The 15,076-nt window shown below is 41.3% G+C and overlaps 1 protein-coding gene and 1 non-coding gene across 2 annotated transcripts in view; one reads left to right on the top strand and one right to left on the bottom strand.

The window, feature by feature from the left end:
* LOC115646532 overlaps positions 1–15,076 on the top strand; it is a 38,889-nt gene that overhangs the window by 8,180 nt on the left and 15,633 nt on the right. The window lies entirely within an intron of this gene.
* LOC115644650 lies at positions 9,109–9,291 on the bottom strand. The gene has a single exon (XR_003998578.1). It is a non-coding gene; the product is annotated as a U2 spliceosomal RNA (small nuclear RNA).

The following is a 15,076-nucleotide window of genomic DNA, read 5'->3' as shown; positions in this document are numbered from 1 at the left end:
TTTTAAAAAGGGGACAGTTTGGAGCATCCATTATAATTAGTTATGACAACTAGAATAGTTTTCTGGTCTAAACCCAGTTTGAGACTTAACAGTTCACCTGTTAATTTCCAATTTGTAAGGTGTGAGACAACTCTCAACACACTCACCTGACATACCGTGTTCAGTTCTGGTCACTCAATTTGAAGATTTTACAGAAGCAAAACGGAGTCCATAAACAGACTAGCTAGAGGTGCAGAAAGACTTCTAGGAGAAGAAAGGAATAAGATTGTGATTATTTAATTTTAGAGAGAAGATTAATTTTAAGCAATGTTATTGAAAGCCAATGAGTTTAAAACTGATAGAAATAAACTGTACACAATGCCTAATTTAATTGTACAAGTCACTAACTAAGGCACTTGTCAAAGCAATCCAAGTAACCATGCACATTTTAGAGTACTTAGAATAACAGATTTGAACAGACAGACAGCTAGAATAAACCTTAACTATAATAGACCTGGCAATCCATTGTAATATGACCTTCATCACCATGGTGTGTGTGCGCATGGGGGGAGTGGCATTATATGTGAAAGAAAATGTAGAATCAAATGAAGTAAAAATCTTAAGTGAATCCACATGTTCCATAGAATCTCTATGGATAGTATCAGAGGGGTAGCCGTGTTAGTCTGGATCTGTAAAAGCAGCAAAGAATCCTGTGGCACCTTATAGACTAACAGACGTTTTGGAGCATGAGCTTTCGTGGGTGAATAACGTGGTATTCACCCACGAAAGCTCATGCTCCAAAACGTCTGTTAGTCTATAAGGTGCCACAGGATTCTTTGCTGCTTTCTCTATGGATAGAAATTTCATGCTCTAAGAATATAACATTAGGGATCTATTATCGACCACCTGACCAGGACAGCGATAGTGATGATTAAATGTTAAGGGAAATTAGAGAGACTATCAAAATTAAGAATTCAATAACAGTGAGGGATTTCAATTATCCCCATATTGACTGGGAACATGTCACCTCAGGATGAAATGCAGAGACAAAATTTCTCAATACTTTAAATGACTTCTTCTTGGAGCAGCTGGCATGGGAACCCACAAGGGGAGAGGCAACTTTCGATTTAGTCCTGAGTGGAGCGCAGGAGCTGGTTCAAGAGGTAACTATAAGAGGACCGCTTGGAAATAGTGACCATAATATAACAACATTTAACATCCCTATGGCGGGAAGAACACCTCAACAGTACAACACTGTGACATTTAATTTCAAAAAAGGGAATTATGCAAAAATGAGGGGGCCAGTTAAACAGAAATTAAAAGGTACAGCGACTAAAGTGAAATCCCTGCAAGCTGCATGGGCGCTTTTTAAAAACACCATAATAGAGGCCCAACTTAAATGTATACCCCAAATTAAGAAACACAGTAAAAGAACTAAAAAAGAGCCATGGTGGCTCAAAAAGCATATAAAACAAGCAGTGAGAGATAAAAAGACTTTCTTTATAAAGTGGAAGTCAAATCCTAGTGAGGTAAATAGAAAGGAGCATAAATAATGCCAAATTAAGTGTACAAATGTAATAAGAAAAGCCAAAGAGGAGCTGGAAGAATGGCTAGCCAAAAACTCAAAAGGTGGTAATAAAATGTTTAAGTACATCAGAAGCAGGAAGCCTTCTAAACAACCAGTGGGGCATTTCTATGATCGAGATACAAAAGGAGCGCTTAAAGACGATAAAGTCATTGCGAAGAAACTAAATGGATTCTTTGCTTCAGTCTTCACGGCTGAGGATGTTAGGGAGATTCCCAAACCTGAGCCAGCTTTTGTAGGTGACAAATCTGAGGAACTGTCACAGATTGAAGTGTCACTAGAGGAGGTTTTGGAATTAATTGATTAACTCAACATTAACAAGTCACTGAGACCGGATGGCATTTACCCAAGAGTTCTGAAAGAACTCAAATGTAAAGTTGTGGAACTATTAATTAGGGTTTGTAACCTGTCCTTTAAATCAGCCTCTGCACCCAATGACTCGAAGTTAGCTAATGTAATGCCAATATTTAAAAAGGGCTCTAGAGGTGATCCCAGCAATTACAGACCAGTAAGTCTAACATCGGTACCGGGCAAAGTAGTCAAAACAATAGTAAAGAATAAAATTGTTAGACACATAGAAGAACATAAATTGTTGGGAAAAGTCAACAGGGTTTCTGTAAAGGAAAATTGTGTCTTACTAATCTATTAGAGTTCTTTGAAGGGGTCAACAAACATGTGGACAAGGGGGATCCAGTGGACATAGTGTACTTAGATTTCCAGAAAGCCTTTGAGAAGGTCCCCACCAAAGGCTCTTATGTAAATTAAGTTGTCATGGGATAAGAGGAAATATCCTTTCATGGACTGAGAACTGGTTAAAAGACAGGGAACAAAAAGGTAGGAATTAATGGTAAATTCTCAGAATGGAGAGGGGTAACTAGTGGTGTTCCCCAAGGGTCTGTCTTAGGACCAATCCTAATCAATTTATTCATAAATAATCTGGAGAAAGGGGTAAACAGTGAGGTGACAAACCTTGCAGATGATACTAAACTGCTCAACATAGTTAAGACTAAAGTAGGCTGTGAAGAACTTCAAAAAGATCTCACAAAACTAAGTGATTGGGCAACAAAATGGCAAATGACATTTAATGTGGATAAATGTAAAGTAATGCACATTGAAAAAAATAACCCCAACTATACATACACAATATGATGGGGGCTAATTTAGCTACAATGAGTCAGGAAAAAGATCTTGGAGTCATCATGGATAGTTTTCTGAAGATGTCCATGCAGTGTGCAGAGGTGGTCAAAAAAGCAAACAGGATGTTAGGAATTATTAAAAAGGGGATAAAGAGTAAGACTGAGAATATATTATTGCCCTTATATAAATAGATGGTATGCCCACATCTTGAATACTGCATACAGATGTGGTCTCCTCATCTCAAAAAAGATATACTGGCACTAGAAAAGGTTCAGAGAAGGGCAACTAAAATGATTAAGGGTTTGGAACGGGTCCCATATGAGGAGAGATTAAAGAGGCTAGGACTTTTCAGCTTGGAAAAGAGGAGACTTAGGGGGGATATGATAGAGGTATATAAAATCATGAGTGATGTGGAGAAAGAGGATAAGGAAAAGTTATTTACTTATTCCCATAATACAAGAACTAGGGGTCACCAAATGAAATTAATAGGCAGCAGGTTTAAAACAAATAAAAGGAAGTTCTTCACACAGTGCACAGTCAACTTGTGGAACTCCTTGCCTGAGGAGGTTGTGAAGGCTAGGACTATAACAGCATTTAAAAGAGAACTGGAAAAAATTCATGGAGGTTAAGTCCATTAATGGCTATTAGCCCAGATGGGTAAGGAATTGTGTCCCTAGCCTCTGTCAGAGGGTGGAGATGGATGCAGGAGAGAGATCACTTGATCATTACCTGCTAGGTTCACTCCCTCTGGGGCACCTGGCATTGGCCACTATCGGTAGACAGGATACTGGGCTAGATGGACCTTTGGTCTGACCCAGTATGGCCATTCTTATAGCGTCTATGCACCTCACCATCTTTAATGTACTTAGGCCATGTCTAAGCTGGGTCGCTGTAAGATCTCCCATGTAACCGCTCTATGCTGGCAGGAGAGAGCTCTCCCATCGATGTAATAAAACCACCTCAACAAACAGCAGCAGCTAGGTCAAAGGGAAAAAATGATCCCACCGGCATAGTGCTGTGCACACTACCACTTATGCCAACAAAACTTATGTCACTTAGGGATTTGTTTTTTTTTCACATCCCTGAGCAACATAAATTTTGCTGGCATAAGTGAGAGTGTAGACATGGCCTTACTCTCATAACAACTGAGAGGTAGGGAAGTGCTATTATTCCCTTTTTACAGAGGGGAAGCTGGGATACAGAGAGGCTAAGGGACTTACCCACAGTCATATAGGAAATTTGGTGTAGAGCAGGGATTTGAACTCTCATTTTTCAAAGCCTAGGTTAGTACCCTAATCCCTGGCCCATCCTCTTCCATTGCACCACCCAACACAGTTATAGAGGCCAAACATTACCAAGTATGAAGAATATAAACCCTCATGCCATAAGGCAACCCCTAATTTCCAGAGTTAGGAAGAAATGTACCCAGTGGTAGTCAGCAATGTAGTGTCCTTACCACTGTTTCCTAAACCTTTTTCTGAAATATATGGTACTGGCCACTGTTAGAGACAGGATATTGGCCTAGATAAATCACTGGCATATTAGGAAATCTTGCAGATTTTGTTCCTTGCTTGAGTTTATATGATAAATTATTCACAAATTATGACCACGTACTGAAAATAGAACCCTCTTCCTCAAGAAAACATTGCCTAAGTGGATATACTTCATTACCAGGACGAATGTACAAGCCTTAATAGTGATGGGTGGACATTTACAAAAAAGTCTTGCTACTGAAAATTAAAGCCTCATAATAAGTAAGCATGAACGCCTGAGCTAAAAAGTAGGTGGTACTGTGAAGCTAAGCGAGTGACCTTGTGTCATAACTCTCCTACTCAGATCTGAACCTTAGAGTTCAGAACATGAGAAGCTAGCATGAAACCTCCAAACTTAATTATCAGCTTGGATCTGATATTGCTGCCACCAGCCAGAATTCCAGTGTCTGGCTCATTCTGGTCTCCCCAAAACCTTCCCAGGGGAACCCCCAAGACTCAGATGCCCTGAGTCTCACCACAAAGGGAAATAGCCCACTTCCCTTCTCCCTCTTTACTTCCTCCCAGATTTCCCCGCCCTGGGTACTCTAGGAAATTCCCTGCTTCAAGTCCTTGAAACACAAGTACCGGGAGATCAATCTCTCTCTCCCCTCACCCAGAGGGTATGCAAATTCAGGCTTAGTACATCTAACACAAAGATTCTCTCTTCCCCCCTGTCTTCTTCTTCCCACCAATTCCCTGGTGAGCTGCAGACTCAATCCCCTTGAGCCCCCACTAAAAAAAAAAATCCACAGGTCTTAAAAAGAAAGCTTTATATAAAAAGAAAGGAAAAGACATAAAATGGTCTCTGTATCAAGGTGACAATATACAGGGTCAATTGCTTAAAGGAAAAAAATGAATAAACAGCCTTATCCAAAAAGAATACAATTTAACACATTCCAGCAACTACACACATGTAAATACAAAAAAACAATATAAACCTATTGTCTTACTATCCTTGTACTTACAACTTGGAAACAGAAGATTAGAAAGCCAGGAGATAGAAAAATCACTCTCATAGCCAAGAGGGTCACCGAACCAAGACAAAGAACAAAGAACTCACAACCAAAACTTCCCTCCACCCAGATTTGAAAAAGTCTTGTTTCCTGATTGGTCCTCTGGTCAGGTGTTTGGTTCCCTGTGTTAACTCTTTACAGGTAAAAGAACATTAACCTTTAGCTATCTGTTTATGACACCTTGACCCATAATGAAATAGGAATTTGCTGAGGTGTTTGAGAGAGGAATTTTTAATCTGAATGGGCTTCGGTTTTCCTGGAGTAGGCATAGCAAAGAACAGATGGACACTAAGACCAGGTCTACAGTCAAAAGTGACATCAACCCACCTACCTTGCTCAGCAGTGTGAACAATCTATAACCCTGAGTGACATATTAAAGCCGACCTAACCCCCACTGTAGACAGCACTAGGTTGCTGGAAGAAATCTTTCATCAGTCTAAACTAACTACACCCCCTTCCATCACTGCAGTGAGTGGCTACATCTGAGACACTACAGCGGCACAGCTGCACCGTGCTACTTTAGTTCAAACAGACTAGCCCTTAGTATTTCTCTATTGTTACTCTAAAACCACAACATCAGTTTGACACATTGCTTGTTCTTGGTGTCTATTGCTCTTATACATAGAAGATTAAAAGATCAGATGCAGGCTTGAACATATTCAGCAACCTGTTATACAACATAATCCTCAATAAATCATGCATTATAAAGCTTCCACTATTGACCCAATGTCTTGGCATTATGTTGGGCTGGAGGTCAGTATTATGCCCTCAGCAGGATTTAGACACCAAGGCCAACATTTTCCAGCTCTGCTGCCAATAGGAAACTAAGGTAGTTGGGAGACCTTGCTGGAAAATTAGAGTCATCTAAAAGAGAGAATGATGGTAGCCAATGGAAACTTCAGCGTTTAATTTAAGATTGCAGGGGTGAGATCTTTACACCTGCTCTGGCCCCTTTACACTGGATAAAAGGGTCAAAGCAGCATAAAAAAGCCCTGAAAGCCCTGGTTCTGGGCAGACTAGGATTCACCTGGTATAGGCACTATGGCAGATGGCAGTAAATCCTCCTCCCAAAAACTATTCCTCCCATTGGAAGCCCTGGCGTAGAGGCTATGCTGGGAGTAGGCCACAAAACACAGTGCTGAGGCCCAAAGGGCAGCCCCAGGAGGCTTTTCCAACTTGGACCCCAACCCCACCAACGATGGTCACATTATGCCTCAGGCCTCTCCAGTCCCCAGCAGTCCAGAATCATGAGGGCACAAAGATAGCTTCAAGGTACTTTGGCCCCCTCCCCCGGAGCTGCAAATTCTGTGCTGTGACTTTTAGAACTGCAGCACGTAATCTGTGTGCAAACTTGTGAAGCAAAACCATCTGCAGATTTAGATTGTGTTGCTATCTGCAGGCAGGCAGGCAAAATCTGACCTCTCTTTCCTATTCATACATACGTACATCTATGTCTAACACTACCGAGATTATTTGTCAACATGTACAATTTGTTTACCGTTAATTTGTGCTTTATTCTAAAATCAAGCAGACAATTTATCTCAGGCTCTATCAATTTAATTGATCATGACTTGATCTTTCACCGCCACAGGAAACAAAAAAGCAAAAACTCCGCAGCACACACCTCTTCCCCTCCCACCCAATTACTTCCAAGCACCTTGTTCAAGGGTCCCGTCCAACCAGATTAAGATCTGCACCAGCCAATTCCCACTGCATTTTATATACGGTGGCTTTTAACAGAACAATTCTGTAATATCAGGTGGAATAGGAACCAGAGAAAGTAGCCAAGTCCTGCTCTGACCACCAGCTACCAAATTCCTATAGGACTGTACAGCTATATCTGGAATGCAAGCTCAACCTTAAAGCAGGAGTGGAGCTACCTATCCAGACCTAATGGTTCTGGAGTTTTGTAGTTGTGGACACTACAGTCAACAACTCTGTATTGTAGACCATGGAACACCTGTGTCTTCCAAGAAGCTTTCTGTCATGCTGCAGGCATCCACCAGAAGGGGATGCTCCAAGTTCAGAGTAGCCTGCATCCTTTTGCTGGGAAGAGGAATGATGTGGAATATATTAATCTGGAATCAAACATGTTTAATTTGCTCCCACCCTTTGTTGCTCTCTTTCTAGCTAATGGACTAAATATCAGCAAGGAAATCTTATTTGGTTTATGCAATGTATTTCTGCTTTATCTGCACTTCTTCATAACCAACATTACAGCATAGCCCTAAGCACTATAACAGCCTCGATAAGCAGTATAAAACTTGGCAGCTTTTGTTTTCAAGGGGTTTGTGCAAAGCTTCTCTTGTTTTTTTGCTCAGAGTTTGTTTGTACTTTCTTGAGTTTCAGTTTTGAATTTACTCAAAATCTCAAAGAATTTCACATTGGTACCAAGCCACATAGACGTGTCTGGCACCTAAAATGTGACCCTGTTTTACTTAAAATGCTTGTGAACTTGACTAAACAATGGTCAAGAGATCAGGTAACTCTTATCATAAGCTAGGTAAGAGATTGGCACAGCTTTACTGTCACCAAACTATTGCCTACGGTCAAGATGAACTGACTGTACAAAAAGAACAGGAGTACTTGTGGCACCTAAGAGACTAACAAATTTATTTGAGCATAAGCTTTTGTGGGCTACAGCCCACTTCATAGAAGGCATAGAATGGAACATACAGTAAGGCTCTATCTATCGATATATACACACACACAGAGAACTTGAAAAAGTGGGAGAAGCCCTGCCAACTCTAAGAGGCTAATTAATTAAGATGAGCAATTATCAGCAGGAAAAAAATCTTTTGTATTGATAATCAAAATGACCCATTTCAGACAGTTTGACCATTGTTACAGTTTCAGGGTCACTGCACCTGTATCTCCACTTCATGATCTGCTCCAGGAGTGCCCAGTCAGGTTTCACACTCCAGCTACACCTGTTGCTGGGCAGAGACCAGTGTCCCGCTCCCTTCTGAGTGAGGATGTCAAGGCTACATGGCTTCTTCACTGTGATATCCTCAGCACACCATCTGCCTAGCGGCCAGTGCCTGTGCATTGCTTTCTCCCTCAGGGCTATGAACAGTTACAAGTTACTACACAGCTTTCTCAGCAGAGTACGTTTATCCTTAGGGTAAAAGCTTCGGGGGGAGGGGAGGGAAAGAGAAATACAAAAAATAATAAAAAGTTCTTCCTACACACTTACTAAACATACCAGAAATCACCCATCTTCCATCTGGGGAGGCTGGGAGGCCAACACCCGCTCCAGTCCTTCAGCAAGGGTAGGATCTCCTTAGAACCAAAGGTCCTGCTTGTTTTCCAAATCAAAAAGGAAAACCCTGATGTTAGGGGTTTTCCCTGCCGCCTTCCACTGGTTCAGCAGTCCAAAGTGTAAGCAATGCAATGTTTATTGGGGTTAGTTCCAAGGAAACATGTCCATAGCTCTACACACTGCCAGAGTCTGTTTCCCGGTGTCCCCATTGCCAGCTCTGATGCTGCAGAGCCTTGCCTGTGTCCTCGTTCCCTATTTCCACCTCCTTCTTAGCAGGCCCAAATATACCTGCAGTGCACGTGCCTAGTCACACCCCTTACAACTTATGGTCATGTTCCATTTTGGAGGGTTGTGAGTCTGGGGTCCTTGTCCCACCTCTTTTGTATCTTGTGGGAGGGGTAAGGAGTGAGGTTGTGCTCCGTCCAAGGCCAGGACTTTCTTTGGTTTTTAGTGTCTTATGCCTCCCACCCCAAACCTCGTGCCCTTCCTAACTAGTTGCTTGATCTTGGCTTTAGAAAGGAGCCAGGCAGCCTACAGGTGTATGCTCATAAATTACAGTAAAATTCTTTCTGCTTTTCTAACCAGAAGATTCTCCCCGGAGGGAGAGGCACCGGTCCTGGAGGCATTGCAATACCAGTCAATGCATGGGGTGGACAGAGCAAGCTCATATTCCAGCCCCCTGTTTCAAAAATCAATTTAATATACAGTCCTCAAATAAAGGACATCAGATATTAAACTGATAAGAACAGATTTAAAATTTTATTAGAAAATGTTTAAAAATAAATGATACAGAGCACTGAAAATTCACTTAATAGTCAGTCATCGGGGGTACCATACAGAGTATAGGGGGATGTTAGTATTTTGACATTGGATAGCGCATAACACATACAGTCTGCAGTATCCCCAATGTGGGAGTTTAAGGTGGATGAATCAGGGTACAGTCAGCAAGCAGTGAGGGTACATCGCTCACACAGGGATTATAGGTAATCATAGGTATAAGTAAGTGGGCCGAGTAATGAGGATAGGATGACCCTCATATGATGGAGTTCAGTTCGGTTCGGTGGGTTCCACTCCCACCATACCCTGTAACACTTTTAACTGTTCTTATCTGTTCCCATTATACTAACAAACATCTGGCCAGGGAGAAGCCACACACACATACAGAGTCTTTTTCCTTTGTTCATACACATTAGCATAAGATATAAAAGTATCAAAAGGTCAAACCCAAAGTTCTATCCCAGGCTAAGTGCTAACACCTGAGTCTGTGTAAACTCAGCCTCTTATATAAAAAGCCTTTATCTCCTGATTTCTGAAAAACTCAATTTGACTAATATATACAAGCCACTACAGGAGGTGGTACCTCTCTGGAGTCGTTTATAATCTGAGCAACTCACCTAAATCACACCCCCACATCCCCCACACACACAGTTTTGAGCTCCTGTAGGAGTTGTGGTTACCCGCCCCATGGTGTAGAACACAAATCATACCAAAACCATTAACAGATTTAATACAGTGATGCCCTAAGATACTGCATGGGGTCACAATTATCGGTCACACCAGAACAACCACAGAAAGGGGGTGGTGGACAGGAAGTCAGGGAGATTTATAAGGGGGAGTATCATCAGTATTTGTTTTGTCATTATCTACACATAAAAAGTCTTTAGTCCTATTTCCCCATAAGCTCTCCAAGCTCTCCTACCTCTCAGGCAAGTCCAGAGCTTCCTAAAAAGGCAGGCAGAGCTCTGTTGGTGTCCAACTCTCTCCACACTGAGTACCCTTCTCCCCAAGAGGATTGGCTCTCCTGCTGCTCCTTTCTAGAGCTGTTTCCCCTCCCCAGCATTCCTTCCACCCCCCAAGATTTTTTGAGTAGTGTCTTTTCCCTCTAGAAAGAGCTGGGTCTGGGTTACATAGGGCCCAGGCCCCTCCCACCAGCCTTTGAGAGGATTGGATAATTAAAGCCAGTTGCATGGGGATTTTAAATCCTCCTGCATATGACAGTTTGCTCTGGAAATTTGTACCTCTTGCATTTCCGTTGTGGATTAACCCAAAAATTGCAAATAAATTCAGCAAATACAGCTAGATTTTACCCAGTTTTGGGTCACAACAATGCAAAACCCGCAGAATTTCATACTGGTACACCTGAAGCTACATAGCCCTGTCTGGCATTTCAGCAGACAAAACCATTGTTAGATACGGTAAGAAGAATAAATTAAGGCTATCTGACACCACAGGCAAAGTCCACATGGGTCCCCCATGTCCTGACCCCACACACCATGTCTCTGCTTCAATTCTATGGCCCCGTCCTTTGATAGGGTGGCAGCTATTTCAGCTGAGGCCTTTCTGAGTTATTGTTTCAGGCCACATGCAGATTCAGACAACCATCATTCATTCCATTCACATTTTCAAGCTTTTCTTTGCATCCATGTGGGCCAGAAACTTCTTAAAATGAAAGCCAATATCCTGATCTTATTATGCAGCTCCAGGAGATGGAGTCCTAAGCACTGGCCTTTGGTTCTATGCCTTAAATACAGTCCTGGCAGCCAGGCAATTTCTATTTACCACAAACATCCCAAATAAAATCTTCATTTCTGAGCCACTAATTCAGTTCCATTAGTTCAGCTAGGCAAAAATCACAGACTGTAATCCAGATTTCACGCAGTCCATGAGCTTTTAATTCATGCCTCAAGGTTGATTCTGAAAAACAAGCCAATGAAATGTAAAGGAAATAGGAATTAGAACCTTCTGCAGCACTTTGCTCTAGTCATCCATTATGAAGTATTTAGCAGACATTCTACAATAAGGAGAGTACCAACCAGCAACAATTGACAGATAAATCAGAGGCCTTTAAGGTCTTTTTAGAACTTTATAAATAAGCGAGAGGAAGTGACAAGGTAAGTGAATTACTCAATTTGTAATTAAATATTGTAAAATAAGCTCATATTTATGACTCACTAAAGCTTCCATCTTAAACATCAATGGTTACAGAATCATAGAATCATCAAGGCCAACCCCCTGCATAGAGGCAAGACCAAGTAAACCTAGACTATCCCTGACAGGTGTGTTTGTCTAACTCATTGCTAAAAACCCATAACCTCCTTTGGAAGCCTAACTAATCTTTGTAGTTAGAAAGTTTTTTCCTAATATCTAACCTAATAAACATCTGATGAAGATTAAACCAGTTACTTCTCATCCTACCATTAGTGGACATGAGGAAAAAATTGATCACTGTCCTCTTTGTAACAACCCTTAACATATCAAGTCCCCCCTTTATAGTCTTTTCTCAAGCCTAAACATGCCCAGCTTGTTTACCCTTCTTCATAGTTCGGCATGACAGAATGCATCTATTGAATTCTGGGAGGCGAGCCTGTACTCTAATCATTCAGATGTTAATTAGTTTCCCTTGAGAAAGCGGATGGGGGTAATTAGACAATTAGGCTGGCCAGCTGGATTGAATTAGGAGCTGTTTCTGGGGGAAGAAGGTGGGAGTGGAGCCATGTCGCATGCCAGTCAGGGTTTCTAAACCATTTATCATATCTGTTGCTCTCATCTGGACTTTCTCCAATTTGCCCACATATAGGATTCCCAGTGTACACCTAAGTCTGCAGCACACTCATACTTTTGGAGTTGCGTGCTTGGTCTCTGCCCTACAGTTTGTTCACTTTTTTCCAAACAATTCCAGAATCCTTTCCGCTGTTTTTCACTAAAAGTGGACAAGGGGAAAATTTTCCCTATTATACACATAAATAAATGCATGCACGCACTGGAGACCAGCATGGGGCCAGAACAACATAGCTAGCTGCCTGAAGCCTGAGCTCTGAGAGGATAGCAAAGCTATCTGCTTCCATTGACCCCCAAGCCTACTAATCCCTCTCCCCCTGCCACACACACACACCCAAAACAAAACTAGAATAGAGTTGCAGAGAATGGGTTCTCCAAGAAAATCTGAAAATTTCAAGCTACCTCACTAAGAAGAATACTTCTGGCTCACAGCATGAAGAAACTGCGCAGACTCCAAGTGAACACATAGCAGCCAAACCAAGCAGAAATGCCAGAGTTGAAGAAAATCAGGTGGTCTGGTTTGCTAGCCATTTGAGGAGGATCTGTGAATCTAAGCCCATGAGAGATGATCTGATGACTAAGCTTTTCACAGTAAAGGAAGTAGCTGATTTCAGAGTCACAGGGCTAGAGGCTGGTCCAAGAGAAGCAAGTGAGGAAACCAGAGCTGCATGGCAGTAATTTCATCTCTCTCTGTTTGCTCAGTTTAAATGGGATGATATAGAAAACAGATCAAGATGGAACAACATCAGAATTAAGAGACTGCCTCAATACGCTGAGGGAGGAAACCCAATCTGGCATGTGTAAAAAAACACCCAAAATTTTAATTGTGGAGTTGTTACAGCTGAGCTCTCTGGAAGAGTAAAAGTGGAGAGAGCAAATGGAGTGCTGCTCCCATGACCTGGCCTCACACTAATCATAAAAAACGCAGAAACCCAACTGAAATTTCATGATTATCAGCAGAAAAAAAAATTGTGAAAAAGCCAGAGTGCATTCAGAACTCGTGCAAAAAAAGACCACTAGCTGCAAGTTTTCCATGACCAATTTTACTCTAACTTTTAAAAAGAGGAGAAGAGGTTGGGGAGGGGGATTACAGCAGCACTTAGGAGCACAGATATCTACTGCAGATGGAGGTTCCCATTTGAACCCTCATTCAGCTTCCAAAAATCAGTATTATACAATAAGAGACTAAACGGGGGAAAAAACAACACTCTCATCACTTGGGATAGAAATCCAAACCTCAAAACGTACAAGACAACTCTCCAGAGGTAGTAACTACACAAACTGCTGAAAAAACTCTTGGCAAATGGTTAAAAACCAGGAAAAAGATGATAGAAGAGACTCTAGGAACCATACTGTCACTTGCAGAAGTTCAGACACCTGAATAGTAAGCCAAAAACCTAATCAGAAGGGACTTCTTGGGAGTCACTAGGAATGAACAGCAACTGTGTTCATGTTATAAAAATAATAGTATGATGTTCACTTTAATTGAGGGTGAAGAGTAATAGGTTTGTTCTGTATTTTAAAATATAGAGTAAGTGAAGGACAATAAGTTCAATGTTGGAGGAGGTTGGAGAAAATAGAAAGGGGTAGGGAAGGAACCTTAGTTTAGAGGGTCTGTGTGAACCCATCCCATAACTCAAAATGACCAGATGGTAATCCATCCCTAAGGTTGAGGACCAAGGTCCTATAGGTGGAACAGGTACCTTCTTTTGGATTGCAATAGAAGCTGTTTAAGTTCTTTTGGAGAGATTACAGGGGCTCAGGGGTCAGCAAATCAGTCATTTGGGGACTGTTTTACATTTTATGTTGGTATTCTGTTTGTGGATTTAGAGTAAAGAGAACAGAGAAGAGGGGAGGTAACTGGGGAGGCAGGGAGGAATTAATACAAGAAATAGACATGCAAGCTCACAAACATAAACCATGCCATATTCCAGCACACAGTAGTAAATGCAGCGTAATTAGAAACAAGAAAAATTGGCAACACAAGTGTTCATGTCATCAAACAGCTAAAGAATCATAATTTCAGATTTAAGCTAAACTAGTTACTGTCAATGTCTCTTCCTTTCAAAATAACATCATTGAAAGTCAAAGAGCTAAATAATGTCATTAAAAGGAACAAAAAGCCCTGGTGGAATTTAAAAAACCACTCTCAGATTATTCTACTTCAAGAAATCCATTTTCAGAAGGTGAAATTTATAGCCATGAAAGGCGACTGGTTTCAACAGACATATCTTACTTCAGCTAAAGAAAAGAGGAGTGGGCATAATATTTGCTAAACATGTATCTTTTCATATTAAACATCAATTTAAGGATAAGAAGGGAAGATTTATATTGCAGGTTTGTTAATAACAGTGGGTTCAGTTTAAAACCTGACAAAACTTTGGGAAGGGGAAATTATGTTTGGAGGAGACTTCAATCGTACTGGGACACATCTGGGGGAAAAAAACAACATCCCATGTTGGATAGGGAAGCAGGTACAGCACTGACTTCCTGGTGCCAACTATTCACTCTTACAGATTGCTGGCGAGAATTATGCCACGGGGAAAGAGATTAATCATGTTATTTACACTTTACAGTCTCTCAATCCTTAATGAAGCAGACAAGATTTGCAGAAACTGGCAACATTACAGGATCATGCATCACTGGAAGTAATATTTGATAGCTGGGTTGGGTCCCAAAGATCACTATACTGGAAAATGAACTGCTTGCTTCTCCAGAAGAAATCCTAGAGGTAGTAACAAGTATGAAAAGTGGTAAAACTCCAGGACCAGATAGCTTACAAAGTTCAGCTGGAAAGCCATGTAAGGAGGTATTAGTGGGTCCTTTGAGAGGTATCTTCAATGCAATTCTGTTAGGAGAGGAACTTCTACAACTTGTGAAAGAAAGAGTTATTGTGTTTGTTCTCTCTAAAGAGGCAAAAGACCTTATCTTCCGCAGTTCCTATAGGCCCATATCTCTGTTGAATTTGTGACAAATTCACAAATATTTGCTAGCCAAATATTTTGGCTAG

Source organism: Gopherus evgoodei, chromosome 1 (assembly GCF_007399415.2).
Source record: "Gopherus evgoodei ecotype Sinaloan lineage chromosome 1, rGopEvg1_v1.p, whole genome shotgun sequence".
Taxonomy (NCBI): Eukaryota; Metazoa; Chordata; order Testudines; family Testudinidae; genus Gopherus; species Gopherus evgoodei.
This window is presented reverse-complemented; position numbering and strand designations above follow the sequence as displayed.